The following is a 20,136-nucleotide window of genomic DNA, read 5'->3' on the forward strand; positions in this document are numbered from 1 at the left end:
CCAACATTTTCTCCGACACTACATGACTGAATACTTGATGTGTAGCCTAAATATCAATAAAATTGTATAAAGATAAATTCTAATAATTACCCACTTGAAAGGGGAAAAGCTACAAAAGAGTAAAATGATAACATGGATATTAATGACTTTTCCAAAAAACATACAGCATTAGACAGCTTAAAGCTGTCTTAAAGCACTACCTGTACCAAGTTAGCTCTAAAGATGCCCACTATATAAACAATTATTATCATCTTGCTGCAATAATACACTGTTCAAGTTATTTTTATAAAGAACAGGTATAGGACATAGGCATGCTCATCAATAGGGTCTGAGAAGCAACCAGGGCGGATTCAGCATTGAGTGACCCAGGGAAAATGAAATCAGATACCACTTGCTTCAGGAGTTCATGCATACAAACATACACACATACAAACCTCTCGGCTTTATTAATTACAGCAGTGGGGCCAGAATGTAGTTTCAGAAAATCAGGAATGCTAACAGGTCCTGAGAGCTCACAAGCACCATCCTCAAGCACTTGTTCATTGCCCAGTACCATAGACTAATGGAACAGCTCAGAACTAGTTTACATCAGAGACTGATTACCCAAAGACAGACCTAAAATACTTTGCAAGCAAAGGAACCACCCTTTAAATTAATTTATTTTCAAAATAAATACCAAAGCAAACCAAAGTAAAGGAACTTCCTGTTGGAAACCCAGTAGCAGATATTGTCCTATCTATATGGGCGGCTGCCCTTCCACATGTCTGACTGTGAGTTGTGGGTCAATGCACACGATGTCAGCCGCTCCAGCACACAGGAGGCAGGAGAGAGGAGCCAGCAGTTCCTCCGTCCCTTCTCTACCCCACCATAGGTAAAAGCATTCAAGGGAAAATTCGTCCTAGTCTGCTGTCTATGCCTTTTCAGCATATTTGAAAACATGACGTACATTTGCTGTGATACATGTATATCCCAATGAAAAATGTATCTACGAAACAGGGAGAAAAATTACCCTTTTTTATTATTCAGCTAAGCTATAAATTGCCATCTGGAAGCTGGACTCGTAAAATGTAGCAAAAGAGGTAATGACAACAGACAAGCCCAGGAAGAAAAATTGTCTGCACCATCCTCGCTGCTCCCAGGACTGGGTGCCATATCCCAGCAAGGTGCAATCCGTCTGGGAGCCGTGGGAGCACGCATGGCTCTCTGATGGCAAATTCTGCCTTTAAAAATTAACTCGCTACCCTGGGTTAACAGCTGGCACTTAGCAAATAGTGTGTATGCTCTACTGATTTTACCTCCTTTATGGCTTTCTCTGTGACTGCCCTTGAGTTAATGGTTACATCATGCATTAGTAGGATGGTGCCGGTCATTCATTTCCCAACACGGTGAGCGCTGTCACGTGCTGGATGTTAAGTACGTCTCGGTCAGCCTAAGTCCTGTGTAATTAACTTTGGCCCAGCGCATGGAAGTGTGTTTGACAACGAGCATCATTCTCATCGGTTCTGCAGAGGGAGGCAGGGAGGATTCAGGGGGATGATATGAAACAACCTGGCATCTTTTTGCAGTTAATAGCACTACAGTTGTGAGGGAATGTCTCTGTGTCACACTGCAGGGATTAGAAAATTGCAGAATGAGTTGTGATGGCCTAAAATGCATCAATTCTTTTTGTTTGCACCCAAAATAATTCAGGTGACGATAATTTACACAGTAAATAAAATATTTCGTATTTCTTATTCAGAAACAAGGCAACTGATCAACTTCTTTTACTGAAATTGTCAAAGATATTGAGGTTAGTGATATTTCTTTCTCTGAATATAGCTGTCAGAATCTTACAGTGAGATGAAGTTTAATAGGTCACTTGGTCTTTTCCTTAGCAATGTATGTATCCCTTACTTCACATATTCTTTTCAAATATTTCTCAGAGCAAAATTCAGCTTACAACTTTCATTTTACCCTACTATTCACCAGACATGCCTCCTTTCCTAGGTTGATCCATTGACTTTTCTTATAACCTTTGATATCTACGGAGATTTTTTAATAGTCTAGGATTTTGTCCCCTTTTACCACAAGTCACTGTGTAATCAGTCATATTTATCTTATTTTTTATGTATATGGTGATTTCTTCAATTCATTTTCATGTTCTTTTTTCTCCAGCTTGCTTATAATGCTTAATGTATTTTGGAGGAAGTGTGCCTGTTTAGACCAGTGTGGGCAATATTGCAATGCTGGGATATTGCTTCATGAGATCACACTGCTACATAAAATTTAGATTTTTTTTTTTCAGGTGGATGGCTTGCCAGCCACTGATATTTGTTATTCTCTCTTAGTATTTCTTTTCCTAAATACTTCTCTTTCACTGAGCCAGTGCTTTATGTTATTTTTTCTCCAGCTATCTTTCTTTCCTTGAGGGAGAAGGATTTTTCCTTCTCTGTTACCATTAAGTTTACACCTATTATGCCCACTGGCCTATGAAACTTGAGGAATTTACTACAACAAATCCCCTGAGAACAGTTACCAGCTCAGAAAATTGTGCTCCAGTGCCCAGTCAAATACGATTTACCTATTCAGTGGCTCTTATTGTCTCCAAGGAAAATCAAGCAGAGAGAGGTCTTTTTTTGCTTTAGTTTGTGAATAACTCTGAATTTGTTCATGCAAGGGAAACTAAAACATTGCAGAATAGAAGCAAAATTTTGAAAAAAAAAAAAAAAAAAAACACCCTCTGATACCAAAGTTTTTCTTAATAAAGTGGAAAGAAGAGAACTTGGACTTATGTGGGAAAATTCAACAAACAGTTCAGAAATAGGATGGGAGGGAAAAAAGAGGCAGACAAATGGTAAAAATTATAGGTTGCTAATGGAAAGGAACAAAGAAGAGAGAATAACTTTAAGTAAATATGTTTATTTAGTCCATTTACTAGTTTCTAAAACAAAAACAAACAAAAGAACCGATAAAATGCCTTGCCTGAGAAACTGATCCTGTACCAATAAAATTAATGCATTCTTTTTCACTGACTTTAATATGAGTAGGGCCAGGCTGTAGATCTAAACAAAGATGTAGGATCTAAAGAATTTAGTGGGATTGGGCTGTTGAGGTTGCCATGAGCTGAGCAAGAGGATCACTTTGTGAATGGATCACAGGAGCAATCGCTCTACAGTGATGCATTTCTGTGGTGAGACTTGGAGTGAAAGTATTTTCAGGAGCCACAGGAAGGCAGTGTGTAACAACTCGATTGTGGTTTTGAAAGCCTCATGTCGAACATCTGAGGAAAGGATGGGTGGCAGCTATCAGCTCTTCTACCTGAGCTCAACTTAAGAGTTGGTCAGAGAGTTTTCAGTGGCATGTTATTTTCGGGCAGAAAATGTTGACTTTTGACCTTTTGCTGACCTATAGCAGTTTTGATTGCTGTAATGTAAATGACTGATACGATATAAATTTGCATGTAAATAATCACGGGGGTGTTTGACATTTATACATTTCTATCTTCAAAGTGGAGTCAGCCTTCTGTGAATGCCCTGCAGGAACTGCAAAAATGGAATTTAGGTCAATAGATGATGAGATGTGTCAGGCAGCAAAATGCCTGAAGCTACAAACGTTCAAGCAACTCTCACAGCCTGCGTGATCCCTGCCCCTGGGTGGGGGTGCAGGGATGTTGCTCTTTGAAGCTTCTTTCACAGCCACAACAAGGGGCTACCCAAGATCCATGACCTCCACTTTCAGCTCAACTAACGTGGGCAGCAGGCAACGAGATCCTCACTCTCTTTTTGGCTGCCCTGTCTTAATGGCCCAGGTGCTCGGATCACGTATCCAGGGTGTTTTGATATGACCCAACCTGCAATTACATTCGTGTCCCTTCAGAGGAACTTGCAATCAGAAGGGGTACACACACACCCTCACCATGTTTGCATACAAAAGGGTTGCAGACAAAATCCCCTGCTCTTTCCAAAGAGTAAGATATTTTGAAAGGGTCCAATTCAAAGCTGCTTGAACTCCTTCTTTCTGGTTCTGCCCTTTCCAATTCCTCTATATTGTCATATATCACATCTTTGTCCTTGTGGAAGAGTCTAATAGGAACTCCACTGGTCAACAGTGTGCGATTTACATTTATGGAGGGAAGTGGCAGGACACTGGTGTGTAAAGCCCTCCAACAGAGGTACCGAGTGGCTGGCAGGTATCCTGGTGCAGGGGGATTAAACGAATTTTCCTGTCCTGCCCATCACCAGCGCTCACTCGTGCTTTCTCCATCTTCAGAAACCTGGCCCTGCCAGCCTGTGCTCCTGGGTAATCCGAGTTCTCGCACAGCTGTGATAACCATGATGGGTCTGAATGCAAAGCTGTAATGTAAGATTGCTGCCAAAGATTCACAGTAGTACTGGACCCTTTGAAAAAGGTTGCTAATATTTGGCCTAATTTTTTGTGATTGGAGTCACCAGATTTCATAACACAAAAATACAAATTGTTTTCCCAACTTGTAGCCTGGCACTCTTTTTTTTTTTTTGGCAAAAGGCAATTATATGAATTTTCATGTATTTTCAATTTTCTAAAGGGATAGTATATTTCCTTTCAATCATCATTTTTCCCCATTTAATTAGGTTAACATTAATCCAGATTTCTCATTATGTAAATCAGCTTACAAACCCATTAGCTATGTGACTCTTGTTGGTATTCTTAACTAGCTTAGTCCGCAGAACAGACTCATACAAAGTTTTCACTATGAGAAAGAAAACCTTATTATACCACTCACCCTCTCAGGATATATTCCAGTCAAGCACAATTTCAGAAGCAGCTGTGTTTGCCAATGGGTGAATGTCTATCACTGAACTCAGCTGGATAAAACCTCTGCTAGGGAATATGGAGAATTCTGGCAGATTAAAGCAGATGATTGAGGGGAGAAGAAGAGTTTTGCTGAAGCAGTGGGGGATAGCAATGTTTTGTTGAGTCTTGCAGCTATATGTGGTTAGAAAGGAACAGCTGGGCTTGTGAACCTTCGAGTAGAAATTCTTTGAGGTATCTGCTCTTTTGCAGTGCAGAAAACTAACACCATTCAAGCCCCAAAGGGAAAAACCTTCAATTCTGCCAAAGCCAGTAAACTTGGTATCTGCTTTTGTGACCTTTTAACATGACAAACTTTCTATGTTGCCTAAAGTGTTGCTTAAAGTATAAAATCTGAAGCTATATACATAACTACTAATATTGAAAAAAAAAAAAGTTTCCATTAATAAAAGGAAATTCAGAGTCCTAACTATTTCAGAAGCTTTGATCAGCTTGCAAAAAGCTATCCAACAGTAACTGAAACTCATCAAGTTCCTGAACCAGGCAACTTTCCAGGTGAGGTTTTCTAATTCAATTTGTAGTAATTTCTCTGTTCATGAGTTTTAGTAGGATCGTCACATGAAGGATTTCTTGTGGTAATTGTTGCTATTTCTATTTCCAATTTAAAAAGTGAAATTGTTGCAAGGTGCATTGGACTGTGACAGGAAAAATAAAAAGAGAATTCTCTACTCTTTTTTCCAAGAATTCAAAATTAGCATTTTTTAGGGTTTGGGCAAGGATCACTGAAAGGTGCAGGTCAGTTACTGAACCCACTTCCAAAACCATAGTTCTTACTTTAATTTGGATGTTATTTCCCATTCCTATTTTCAATGCTGTAATCCCCTGAATTATCATTATCAATATACATTAGAGTGGAGGGAGTAAGGTTTAGGTCCTAACAACTACTTAAGCATTTAGGCTGAAAAGCATTTCAAAGACTGAATTCTATTTAAATCAGCTGGAGCTTGTTGGTAAAAATACGTTCTTAAACATGTCCGCAGTGTAAACATTAGAAAAAAAAAATAGCACCTTTGCACGTTATTTGCATTCTAAACATCTCTGGCTTTAAGATGTCAAACACCCTCTGCACACATCCAAATGAGCAGAGGATATGTAGCATTCTGCAGAACATGTCTAATAAATGTTTTAAAGAGTAGTTTGAATTTACTGTGGAAGGTGAATTTAAGTGTGGGAGGTAGAGCTGCTAGAAAAGCTGCTTTGCATTAAAAAAGTGGTACTACTTTTAATAAAATATATTTTTAAGATGTATAAAAATTATTTAATTTTTGCCCATCATAAAATTTCAGTAAAAAGAGGGGAGAAGTTGCAACAATATTGAAAGAGTCTGGAAAAAAAGTTTGTTTGTCAGTTGAAATGACTTTTCATTTTCATTTTGATTTTGTATTTAGTTAGAAGTTAAAAGCTGACGGCAAAATCATCTGTTGAAATGAAACAGCTATAAAAGGATTTTTGCAATTCCTGACTGAAGGAAAAAAAAAAAAAAAAAACACTTTTGAATCTCTCAAGTGATAGCCAGAGAAGAATCTGGGTTACATTATCTGAATCCCTTGGAAATAAGAGGGCATAACTGCTGGAAAATGCAGTTGAAAATTAAGCTCTCACACAGTCGTTCCTAATCTTTTCTTTTCTTTTCTTTTCTTTTCTTTTCTTTTTCTTTTCTTTTCTTTTCTTTTCTTTCTTTTCTTTTCTTTCTCTTTTTCTTTTCTTTTCTTTCTTTTCTTCTCTCTTTCTTTTCTCTTCTCTTCTCCTTCTATTCTCTCTCTCTTTTTTTCTTTTCTCTTCTCTTTTCTTTTCTTTCTTTTCTTTTCTTTTCTTTCTCTTCTCTCTCTTCTCTTCTCTTCTCTTCTCTTCTCTTATCTTCTCTTCTCTTCTCTTATTTTTATTTTTATTTTTATTTTTATTTTTATTTTTATTTTTTATTTTTTTTTTCTCCCAGGCCTTGCCCATCGCCTGTGAGAAACCCACAGGCAGAAGCCCTGGGTCTGCCCTGGGTCTGAGGGTCAAACCTGGCCAGCAGCACTGACATGACCCTGAGCAGGAACAGATCTGGATCCTCCACTGGTGTGCTCCTGTGCTGCTGATGGCTGGTCCCATTCATGGCCAGAGCATCTCCCTTCAGGATTCTTAATCTAGAGGAAAGTGACTGAATTCTGACCCATAGGTTCCTACACTGCCTGTTTCCTACTTTTTCTTCCTACTCATCTTGTTAGGAAAAGGAGGAGTTACATTTTAATTAGTGAAATTTTATTTATGATTTAATAAAAGAAAAAAAAAACTTGTATTCTCACATCTAAAATCTTGCTTTGTTGATTGGATTTATCATAGAATTACAGAATCATAATTCTAGAATCTATGATTCTATGAATCATAGAGTGGGTTGGGTGGGTTGAGTTGGAAGGGACCTTAAACATCATCTAGTTCCAACCCCCCTGCCATGGATAGGGAACACTTGCACCAGACCAGGTTGCTCAAAGCCCCATCCAACCTGGCCTTGAACACCTCCAGGACAGGGCATCCACAGCTTCTCTGGGCAACCCATTCCAGTGCCTCAGCACACTCACAGTAAAGAATTTCTACCTAGTATCTGATCTAAATCTACTCTCTTTTAGTTAGTATCATACTCCTTGTCCTATTACTACAAGCACTAATAAAAAGGGCCTGCTTACGGGCTCTTTATGCTGCTTACATGTTGAACTAATAGTAACAAGTTTACCAGAACCTATGCCCCCGCAGCATACTGATAAACAGGGATACAACAGGCCTTTTTCTGACGTTGTAAGATGCTTTTCTTATTTTAGAAACAGATGTAAATACAGCAGAAAAACTATTCTATTTCATATATTGGCTCAACGGCATAAAAGATGATTTTATTACCTTCATATGAATATTTTCAAGTGAAAGCACTTTCTTTATTGCATGTGCAAACACAATGAGCTGCCAAAGATTAACAGGCTCTACCATGTTGTACTAATTGAGTTTGTCTACTTCCAGCATCAACATTCTTCCCTAACTTTGTCTCTTTGAGAGAAGAACATGACTTTTTGGAATCTTCCTACCATTACCATTGTCAGTGATTTAGTTGAAGATATCATCCTGACTATGTGTCAATTCTGAGAGTTATTTTCTATATTGTATCACATACTATGTCTGTTAAGTAGATATTTTACCACGTACACTGCCAAAACAGTGGGAATTAATGTACACAATAAAATTCAGACACCTTAGTCTTGTTATCAACATTAACATTGTTAAGAGCAGGAACCAATGCTATAATGTTTATAGAAGGCCTGTCTGTGTATGTGTAAATAAATTTGACAAAGAGAGCTATATATTTGTGAAATGATGCTCAGTATCCTTCAGAACAATTTTTAGTAAGCACTATTCACAGAGTTCAGCTGTTTTTTCCCAAAGGGAGCAACGTATATTTTGAGTTACTTGCTATTTCTGTGCATAAAGATCCTGAATATTTTTTTTTCTGGCTAGTTAGAATACTTGAAGCTTTGTGCTAAAATGTGCAAAAACGGAGGGAACTGTGAATAAACAAATAGAATTTCATGGCTTTTAAGTGCTAAGTGATTTGGAAGGTTTTCTAAGCCTGTCAGTGGAGATTCCGTGTGGTAACTACTCATTTGTTTTATTTATCTCGCTACTAAAGGAGGTTCCCTCAAATCTGTTTTAATTTTCCTTGTATTTTTCTTTCTCTACATTCCTGACCTTTCTCTATTCAACTCAAAATTAAATGAGACAGATATTGCTTTAGTAAATATGTAAATTCCAGTCAGACAAAGAAGCATTTTGTTAGGAGTAATTGGTGATTGTATTTCTACAGCAAATCTCATGAAGATGATGAATTAAGCAATTCTTTGAAAGTGAAAAATAATCACAGACTTTCCTATGACCATAAAATAAGGATAGAAGCAAGAGCAGTTTCAAGAGATCTTAATCCAGCACTTCATCCATGTTTGCAAATGTGTTACCTGTAAGTTTCAAAACACTCTCTTGACCTGTCTTTCTCAAAATAAACATCCAGCTAGCAAACATTAGTGGGAATTTAGAGAACCTGAGCCTCCTTCCTACTGCACCAAGGTTTTAGGAAAGATACATATGCCACAGCTTTATTGCTATTGCTTGCAAAGCTTCTCATGGCATTGCTCGTCTCATGTCTGCAGCCCTTATTTTCCATATCTTGGTGACTGTCCACAAAAGGAGTTGAAACACTACTCTGTCATGGCCCTGAGGGTACTAATGGACTTTCTGCCCCTGCCTACCCTCCCCTGGGGCATCCCTCCTCTCCTGCCCATGGCCCAGTACCCCCATTTCGGCTAAGGTCAAGGCTGTCATTTCTTACCCCAAGCAATTTTTCAGGGTGCAACTTCTCCATCCTGTCCCTGTCTCTTGTGTGGATCCCTTGGACCCACACCACCATCTCATCTCTGGCCCCATCTCCTGCTGCTTCTGATTGGGCTCCCTGAACAACCCCTGGACCCTGCTGTATCCACTTGCCTTGTCTGGGACAGTTGATAGATCCCTGTTACCAGCACCCAGGTCTGCCTTCCATGTCCAGCCCCCATAGGACTGCCACCCTTTGGTGAGGGCATAAGCTGTGCTGGGGTCACCTCAGCTTTCAGCTGTCCATCTGTCATAGAGTTGCTGGCTCTCACAGTCCCCTGATACTCTCATCTTTGGCTTTCTGTTCTGAGCAACTACAAATAGCATCACAGAATATGTACAAAGAACAGAAGCTCTCTATTTTTCCCATCACTTGTAATTATTCAGCAAAATAAACTCTTATTCTTTGCATGACTATGTGAAGATCACCAAGCTTAAATGTACAGTAGGCCTGGGTTTAGGTCTCTGCTCCTAAACAAGATCAGCAAACAAGTCTTTCGGATGAATTGCCTACAATACTAGGTTGTGAATAAAATGGGATACAGTTGATGTTTATCAAGATTAGCTGGCTCTCCCTCAAATGTCCAGAAATATGCTCTAAGACACTTAGCAAATCAGCATCTACAGGTCATATAGTTGAGAATCCTAGAGAATCCTACCAAGCCGTAAGTGTGAAATGAGTGTCCAAGTAGCCACATGTCAAGAGGAGTCAGCTGGTGATGAGTCATGACTTGAAAAGCTTGATGTGCTGAAGGAACACAGTGGTCTAGAGAGCTAGGAATATCTGAGCAGAGGATTTTAGGAGTTTGGTAACATCTGCATACTAGACGTAAGCATTCTTATCTCACTATGATTGCTACCAGTGCACTACAACCATCTTTGTGAGTGTCCCAATGGATAAGGACCAACGCAATTTCTTGACTAAACACAAATTATGCCTCAATTCCCCCCCCACCCCCACCCCCACCCCCGGAAACAGTGTAAAACAGTTGTAAAAACACTTGGTGATGACCCACTTGTCTATTTACAAGCATCTAGGAGCTGCCCTGTTCTATCCCAGATATCTCCATGGGGTTGGCAGGTATGACACAGGATGTACAGGAGTTCCTATTTCCCTCTGGGGGCAGCAGCTGAAGGCTAGATGGGATACACCCGAATCCCACCCTTAGCTTAGGAATGGACCCAGCTCAAACAGTAGCAGGCTATTAAACCAAAATAAGCAAATACATGCAGAGATTTTACCTGGTTCTGATGAGATCTGCTGCTTACAAGGCTCTGCAGGAGAGGAGCTACCAGAAACTACCTGTTCCCAAGTTACCTTACCTTTATACTGGCTGGCGGATATCCAGTTCTCCCCGTCCTTCCTTAAGTGGCACGGAGTGAAGTTTGTGGCACACCACTTATGCCACATTCACTTGTTACAGCATGTACTCTTGGCAGGGCAAACAAAGCGATCCTAACCTCCCCCGAGCGTTTGAAATCAGGAGGTGAGGGCTCATGGTATGCAGACAGAAGCACTCCGTGCTTTGTAGAAACACAAGTCCCTAATCAGAGATGTAAAGATAATGAAAAACTGAAAAACTCTGGAAGCTTCTGAAGTGTAGTCATGAATATGAAGCCCAAAGGACAGTCTAAGGCTTGATGTGTGTTTGTACTCTTACTGGACTCTTCTTGAACTAGTGCACTAGGCCTCCACATTCAAGTTAGACACCACGCTCACTGAAAAGCAATATACATAAAAGCAACGGGGATATTTGGGCAGCCCTAGTTATAGAAATATTTTATTTCTGATGACTTATAAGGACTAGCTGAAGTCATTTGGTTTGTTCAGCCCAGAGCAGAGCAGGCTGAGGGGAGGCCTCACGGCGGCCTGCAGCTCCCTCACGAGGGGAGCGGAGGGGCAGGCGCTGAGCTCTGCTCTCTGGGGACAGCGACAGGACCCGAGGGAAACGGCATGGAGCTGGGACAGGGGAGGGTCAGGCTGGGTGTTAGGGAAAGGTTCTGCCACCCAGAGGTGGTCGGGCACTGGGACAGGCTCCCCAGGGCAGTGGTCACAACACTGAGCCTGCTGGAGTTCAAGCAATTTGGACAATGCTCTTAGGTATATGATCTTAACTATTAGGGTTGCCCTTTTGTGGGGTCAGGAGTTGAACTCAATGATCCTTGTGGGTCCCTTTAAACTCAGGAGATTTTGCAATTATTATGTGCACCACCTCCAGCAGAAGTAGTGCAAAGCTGTGAAGAAGTTGTAGAAGTCTTGCTCCTCAAGAGATAACTGGGTGCCCAACTCTGTGAGTATGAATGGGCTACATTTCTCATTCTGTCTCCCTGGGTAGCAAGCTAATTGCTTAGATTGGCGGATCCTGTTGCAGTGCTGAACAAGAGCCCCACAGTCACCCTGGCAAAGCATCACCAGCTTCCCAGGCTCCTGTGCACAGCTCGCAGCTGAGGAAGGGGCTCAGAGGCAACTAGAAAGCCCAGTACTGGAAGCCAGCAGTGAAACACAACATTACCAGGGCAAATAAAGTTGGAAAAAAAAAGCATATTTTTTTTTTTCCTATCAAATCAGCCTGGGGGAGGAAAAAAAAAAAAAAAACGTTTTGGATGCATTGTTTAAAAATATGTTTAAAAGTGAAGTCTGGAATAAGGAAAGGTGATGTCGCCTTTTCTTTTCAATCACCAGACAGGTTTACCTTATTTTGGAAGTGATCCTTTCCCAGGAGATACTGTAAAAAGTCGTAACTCCCACTATCTTTGACCATTTCTACATTATCAAAGCTTCTGCTGAGCAAAGAAAAGATCAGAAAGGTTATCTGGCCACGTTTTTCAATGCAATGAATTGATCAATGCTACAATGTCTATTTGAGAAACTAGGCGATCAAATTCCTCTAGGCAGGTTTCAATAAATATGTGACTCAGTCCATGACCCTTTTCTCTCTGTATCCAATTAATATTTTAATGAGCAAATTTTCTTTGAAGATCCTCTTGAGGAAAAAGCAAATTTTATTTGAATGGAGAGAAAAATCTCTAAAAAGTAAATTTTATATTTCTTTTTCGATTAACAGTTGCCTTGGATCTTGGTTGAAAGAATTTGATTGATCTGGTCAGAGATATCAAGTCACTCAGAAACCCTAATAAAACTGTGTATATTATTCATTAACCTATCCTGAAAAAGGACAGCACATAAAAATGTAAAGATTTTAATGTAAAATTCAGGTACTGCATTATATTCAACAAGTAGGCAGACCATGTAAATAAAGCTTGTCTGCTACAGAAAAAGCAGATTTCTCTTTTGGAGGTTTGGTGGCACTATAAAGAACTTTCTTTTCATGGACTGTAGTTCCTTTATGTTGATTTCTGTGTATGCAGCTACAAGCTAGCCCCAACCAAATGCTTACCTTCATAAATGCTATCACTTCTTCTATACTCTTTATTTTGCCAGACAGCACCGTAGGGAATGTTCCACATAGAGAAAAGCAATGGTACATTTGCAGGAGTTAGCAAATACACCAGCCAAGATGTTTTCTGATGGCCACCACCAAGTAGCCCTGCAGCTCACCTATCAGTGCTTCACCCCTCCAAAGAGTAGAGAGGGCCCCAGAGTCCAGCAGTCACACCTGACCCTCACCCTCCCCTTTTCTCCAAAGCTTTGCACTGCTCAGACAAACCAACTGGATGCAGCTCGGGTACATGTAGTGGTCATTCCTTTTTCTACCTGGAGCTCACCAGCACCTGAAGGGCGGCAGCGTGCTGAACCAGGGTGCAGGTAGACCAGGGTGCTGGTAGACCAGGGTGCTGGCAGTCCTGAGGAGCAGCAGTCCTGAGGAGCAGCCTGCTTGCAGCACCACGCCCAAAACTTGCCTCATCAGTGCTGTTCACCACTGCCCTTGCTGCTCCGCCTTCAAATCCCACCACAGCATACAATGCTACCTCTACCAACCTGTGATGTAAATGGGTTCCTCCAAAGCTCTAGTATCTGCCAAGATTGCCCAGGAATGGTCACGCTGATGGTTCATTATAAAGCTCTAATATGTAGTTAATGACAACAAATTTCTGCAATGCCAGTTGATATTTTAATAGCCTTAATAATAGCACATATTAGTGCATTATTACTTGCTTGGTGTTAACACCCATCTTCAATGCGCTATGCCAGCAGTAACTGATGAGTGCACATCCTAGGAAAATCATCCGCCTGGAGCTGACTTCTCAGAGTAGGCCTTTAATCTCAGGGAAAAGAAATGTGAGTTTGGATGGGTAGGAGAGAGATTTTGATGCTCTTTTGGAGTTACATAACTGCTTCCAAATTCTGCTGATGCAGAAAGCAGCTTAAAAATAGATAATTCCCCTTGGGCTATTGCTGTGCCGGCTGCTCCAGACTCAGCCAAGAACAGCAGACCTGCTGCACAAGCCAAGCTGCCAAGAGGTAGGAATCCAAGATGGGGGAGATGCCAGTGTTGCCATCTCTCAGATTGTGTTTTTTATCCATTCTGCATATGACTGGAAAATTATTAGCAAGAACAGATGAAATGACCAGTATTACTGGGTCACTATATCAGTTCTGGGGTGTCCAATGAGCAGCTTGCTAGCAGTCTCATATATTCAAGTACTGGGAAAAAGTAGGAAACCAGGCCTAAGATTGTTTTAGGTCTTCTGTTTGGCCTTGAATCTTCTGCTTTACCCAAAATATCATGCAATCATAGGCCTAATCTATCAAGTTGGCAAGATAAAACTTTAGGACTGTCGACATCAGAAAGAAGAAAGACAAATTCTATAGCTTCCTGGTGAGGTCAGCTCCTGGCAAGTGCTATAACTACAAGGCTGCTGTTCAAAAGAGGGTCTTCAGCACCTCTAACAGGAACCCATACTCCAGTGATGCTGTGGACTCCCATCTGGGGCAGATGTTGGCCAGTTTTGTGCTGAGCACTTGGTTCAAGTTCAGCATTTGTCTTCTGTCTATTTGCTATGTGCTTGGTCCACACACTGAGCATTAATGTCCCTACATCCTACACAGATCATCTTTCACTGGCACCATGCTTCTTCCTGTGTGTGTTTAGGAATCTGGTTAGGATTAGAGAGTTTGTGCTAGTTTTAGACACTCTGTTTTGCTAAGTAATACCTATCTCAACTCATAGTAACTCCCAGGATGATGACCAGTTTGACACAGTCACCCAGGCCTTCCTTTGGCTCTGTGTTGATAGTCAATCCTTTGTTTTCTCTATCCATCTGCTGAGAGAAATGTTCCCAGCACACAAGTCCCACATGTCTGTATCACCATTTCATGTTCTTCCTGGTTCCTTCTCCCCTGCCCTGAAATGCCTGTGAGGCCATGGCGGCTGCATCAAGCAGAACCTGCAACCTCTACCTGAGCACCACTAAAACCATTGAGACAATTTTCTTGGCAAAAATTCCACCAGAAAAGCCAAGGACTGAATTGGCAGCTGAATGCTATTTTTCACATACCAACTGATTTTTTTTCCTGTTGATTGGCAATTAGCCTGTTCTAAAACACTGAGGGTTAAATTCCCAGCTGGCGTAAGTCAGAGAAGTCCCACTGACGTCTCTGATTTATTTTCTAAATTGTTTAAAAATTCAGCAGGAGCTTTAAAATGCCAATGTTATACATCAAACAGTTGCCTAAAACTCACAAATTTAGCATATTTTCTATAATGCTCTTTGACATTAAGTATTCCTTATGGACTAGTACAATAAATACAAGTGCTAGAGAGGGTATTCTGAAGTCTTTTCAAAAAAAATTTAAAAAGTGAAAGACTTCATCAACATAAGTTTTAAGGATAAGAGTCAAAATGTGGATACAAATTTTACATTTTGAGCCCTTTCTATCTTTTACAGATGTGTCAGTTACCATAATGAATCAAATTTCAGTTTTAGGAGTCCTGCATTTTTTTGCATGGAAGTTTGACACTGCTGTCACGGTGACTGGAAGGATTTTGACAGCTTTCAGTGGGAGTGGACTTCATGCCTTGTGAAGCCCGATTCCCCAGCAGGTGTGGATATCACCTATGTGCAATTCGCATGACACAGTTCCTGCATTTCTGTTCCACTCTTTTCAATTTTGCTTCTCAAAATATGCAGCATGTTGCGATCCCAGATGAATGTTCTAATGAAACTAAAGGCCCAGGAGCTGAGTGCCCTTGGGGGAATTTGGGTGGTAAAGGAAGGCAAGAGAAGCTCCATATTCTGTGTATATCGTGTTGTCACAAAGGCATAGTCTGAGGAGATAAACAAACATTGCTAGCACTTATTTCATAAGTTCTGGGAAATCTAATATCAGGCCTGCCTCTGTGATCTACACATTTTAGGAAACTGTTGTAAGTCATGGAATTCTGACTGCAGTTTTTCCTATGCTTCCTTCAGTTGCCAACTAAGCAGAACTGGTTTGGGGCTGCACTTCAGAGTACACATCCTATTTCTGGACATCAGTTTTCTCCATCTGCTCTACCTTGCTGTGGAAGTGAGTCACTGCTACTGAAGTCTATATTGTAACAAGATAAGAACATGATATATGTGATGTAGAAAAGTAATATTTCATTCTACCAGCCAGAAACTCATGTAGATAAAGACAAGACCAGGCTGTAAATGGCATGTTTTCTTTTATTTTACATGGATTTAAATATAACAAAAGTTTTTTTTATTTTAATAGACACAGATTCTTTTATATATTTAGAATACAAGAGATCATGATGCAGAATATTAAAAAATATATTAAAATCTGTATTATTCATGTAAAAGCAATATACTCAGGAAACTAAAAAAGCATTTTACCATCTATAGAAACGCCACCTTCTTCTTAGTCCCAGGAGTTACAAGTAAATCTGTGTTCATGTTGCCTTAACTGAATGCTAGTTAGGTCTAGGTTGTTTTCTAATAAAGAGCAATTTTCTTGGTAGCAGAAACATGTAGTAGTCTTTCCTTCAGAAATCCAGTCTTTTAAACTAAGGACTTTTCCCTCAATGCTGAGTTCTCTGTGAGCTCCCACTCTCTGTGAGAAACAAGCATATGTCCCATTTGATTAACATAGATCACTCTGATAGATGTAGAGATGACCAGAAAATCTGAGATTATTTCAACAACCTGTGTTTAAAGATCCGGAAAAAGGTTAGTTTTTTCTTTGCTGAAGAGCTCCATGAGACTTATTCCAGATTCCCCATGCAGTAAGAAAATGCAGAACCGTTCCAGTCCTAAACAAATCTAAAGAGAACCAATACTCAAGCCTTCACCAGCCACATCCAGTGAGGGTTAAAGAAGGAGCCATGTTTTCTACAGTCCCATCTAAGGTGCAGCCAGTCCTGGCAGATTTCAAGATAATCTTGCTTATCTGCTGAGAGAGATCATCCTTACAAAAACACATCTTCAGGAAGAACTAATAAGCTCACTGTTTTCAAGAACTGCTATTTACCCCAAAATCCTAGCAGAAACTAGATTTGATGTCATTATTTGCACATACAGTATACTATCCTTGGAATAGCAGAGCCTTGACTTTCTTTCCAGGAGGCTCACCTTACTGAATGTCCAAAACTTGTGTGACTAAGGATCTCAGGCATGGTGTTTTGATAAGATGGTGGTGCAACACTTCTGTCCAATATTACCTTAGGAAAGAACTTAAATCTTAATCTTCTGCAATGTGTGTTAATAAGTGATAATTAGATGTTCCAGTTCATGCCACATTTCTCCTTTTTCACCCTCTCAAAACAGCTACAAAAAATCCCAAAGAATCAGAACAAAAGATCTATAACCAACAGTTAACATCTCACTTCAAAACACAGAGGAAGTCACACTAGTTGAGACTTTGTTTCCCATAGAAAGTCCATCTGTGAAATTCATCTTGAGTACTGAGTAATCATCCCCATTGATTAAATTCACAAGTTCACATAGCAGAGACAAGCCACAATATTTCTGAATTTGCTACAGGTTTGAATCTTTTTTTTTATTATTTTAACTGGGCCTGTTTTCAGAAAATCCTGCATTAAAGTGGGAATCCTGTAGAAAAAGATAAAAGATAAGTTAAGGGTAAGGATAAAAGATAAATTAAGATTTAAATGTAATTCTGCAATTTTTCTTAAGATGGTACTCCTCAGACTTTCCAGCAGTGAAGCACAAGGTGGAAGTATACACACAAAGATACATCTGTAGTTTGCTCTGTTATTCTCAAAACAATAACCAGGTGATTAAATTATTCAAGGTCCGCATAAAAATAATCTGTCATAAGTGAGAGTACAAGGCTTAGACAGGTACTTTAGCTTTAATCCCCTCTACATGAAAATAAGAATACCAGAAACAAACATCTAACTGATTTAAATGTCCTATTCCCTTTGATTTCATACAGTATACAATTACAGTGAATGTGTCCGTTGCAATCTGTACAGAGTTTATATGCTGTATCTAATAGTTTTTTTGTTGTAAGTTTAACCATCATTCAGCGAGTTAGGCACCTGAATTATGCCAAGGACAAACCTATTTTGCACTTGACTGTCAATCTGATATGCAGCAAGACCCCAGCCTGGGATTAAGATCAACATCCAGAACATCTGGAACTGGCTGAGTGATGAAGAAAAATCCTGTCGTAAGATCAAGCCGCAGAATGGGCAAGAAGGTACAGCATACACTTCAGCTGCCTCCAGGCTAACGTGAGGAAAATGGTTTAGTTCTGAATAAATTAGGATGGTGAGACAATGGGCTGCTACATAAGATCGGAATTCTGATTTAATTTGAAAACACTAACTTAACCTTGTTGTTGTTTGGATCTGTTCGTTAGATCAGAATTTCTGATTTAATTTGAAATGCCTACTTAACCTTGCTGTTACTTGATCTGTTCCTCATAACTGGCTACACATGCAGATGGGTGTTTGCCTGATTGGATCTAGAATGAAGGAACAAGACCATGAATTTTACAGCCTCTTCACCGTATGACTGTAATCAGGTGCCAGCTTAAAACATCTGTTCCTTTTCCAAGATGACAGTAAATGGGAGCAAAAAGAGAAGATATCTTTATCGACATAAAGCCAGTGAGAAATGTGGTACAGGATTTTAATACTAGACATTAACCACAAATGGAGCTTCTGAATTACCTGAAATTCAGAATCAGTATCAGATTTCCCATTTCAGAGTGATTTATGGAACAAGCCTAGGAGGGTCATCAGCAGCCGGTAATGTCAAAGCAGTTTTTCCGTATGTCCTGTTCTCATTCACAGCTTTTCAATAACCTTGGTTGCCTCTGCTAAAAGACTAGATGTACTAAAAATTGTACACTGTTTCAAGTATTAGTGAGGACACATGCAGATATTTAGCTGATGGTTAAATGGTGTTAATCTTTGTTTATGTGAAGAACATGTTATCCTCATATCTTATGCCAACAAATATTGTTAAATATCAAATCACAGAGAGTATTATTATTATTATAGTTACCTACATGCTTAGTAACCTATCAAAACCTTTAACAACTTAGATAATTAAGAATTTGTTTTAGATGCTTTTTAGGTATTTTTAGGCATTTTTTTGTATTTAGATGCCTATACAGGTATTTTTGAAACCTTTTTTCCTTGCAATGTATGCCTTCATCCATCTGATTTGTTGTAGGAATGTTCTAGCACAGAAGAGGTACCCATCAAAGTCTCAAGACCCTTGCAGTGTAATTCTCTAGAAGACACCCAGCTCAATGCAAGGCCTATGGAAACCAAGGGAAGCTTAATATTGACTCCATACAGCTTTGGCTTAGACCATCAAAAGCATTGACTAAAATATTTCCATGTTTATCAGCTTTCCTCTGATTTTTAATTCCATATATTATCATTTTCATGTGCAATTACTAAGAAACATTTAAGCTCAAACGACATGAAATAATCATGAACTGTACTATAATAAAAGAAAGTATTAGTTATACTTAAAACAATTCATTCTCATGTATGTACAGAGATTAGTAAACTTTGTCACTATCATTTAGTGAGTAAAATAACATAAACTGGTCTCTAATCCTCTGCAGGCAAAAAGCCTACAGCTAGAACAATTTGTTTCACTTTGAGTTTCACTCTATTCACTTATTATGAGATTGCGCATTATGTTCTACATGCCATGTGTGATGGTTTTAACCAGGCAGCTGCTGAGAGCAAAGGCAGAGGTTTTTGGGCCTATTTAGGTGCATAACTCCTACTGCAATCCATAAAATAATGTTGTCACCATAACACTTAGTTTTGGCATGCCTAAATCTTAAGGGCGTTTGACACCAGGGAGGAATCCACAGTCTGAAGTTTAAGCAGTTTGATTTTTTATTGGCTTTCTATGACAGTTAAATCCCAATGAGTTTTCAAATACCAGCACGTCACCTGAGGATTGTGAAATATAGGCAATAGGAAACACAAAGAGAAGAAAACAGAAATCTAAAAAGTTATAAAACTGAAACCAGAAACACTCCTTACAGGAGCATAGAAGAGAGGTGGTCTGATCGTAGAGGTGCAGCTGATAGGATTTGATACCAGCTCTCATATAACCTGAATACTGTATTGTGTGCAGTAGTACTGCACACAGTACTAGCACTAGCGCTAGTACTGTGTGCAGTTCTGGGCACCACAGTACAAAAAGGACATTAAACTGTTGGAGAGTGTCCAGAGGAGGGCGACAAAGATGGTGAAGGGCCTAGAGGGGAAGACGTATGAGGAGCGGCTGAGGTCACTGGGCCTGTTCAGCCTGGAGAAGAGGAGGCTGAGGGGGGACCTCATCGCAGTCTACAATCTTGCTCGCGAGGGGGAGTGGAGAGGGAGGTGACCTATTCTCCATTATCACCAGTGATAGGACCCGCAGGAAGGGTGTTAAGCTGAGGCAGGGGAAGTTTATGCTGGACATCAGGAAGAGGTTCTTCACTGAAAGGGTGGTCGCACACTGGAACACGCTCCCCAGTGAAGTAGT

This window comes from Cygnus olor, chromosome 1 (genome assembly GCF_009769625.2).
Source record: "Cygnus olor isolate bCygOlo1 chromosome 1, bCygOlo1.pri.v2, whole genome shotgun sequence".
In the NCBI taxonomy this organism is placed as follows: domain Eukaryota; kingdom Metazoa; phylum Chordata; class Aves; order Anseriformes; family Anatidae; genus Cygnus; species Cygnus olor.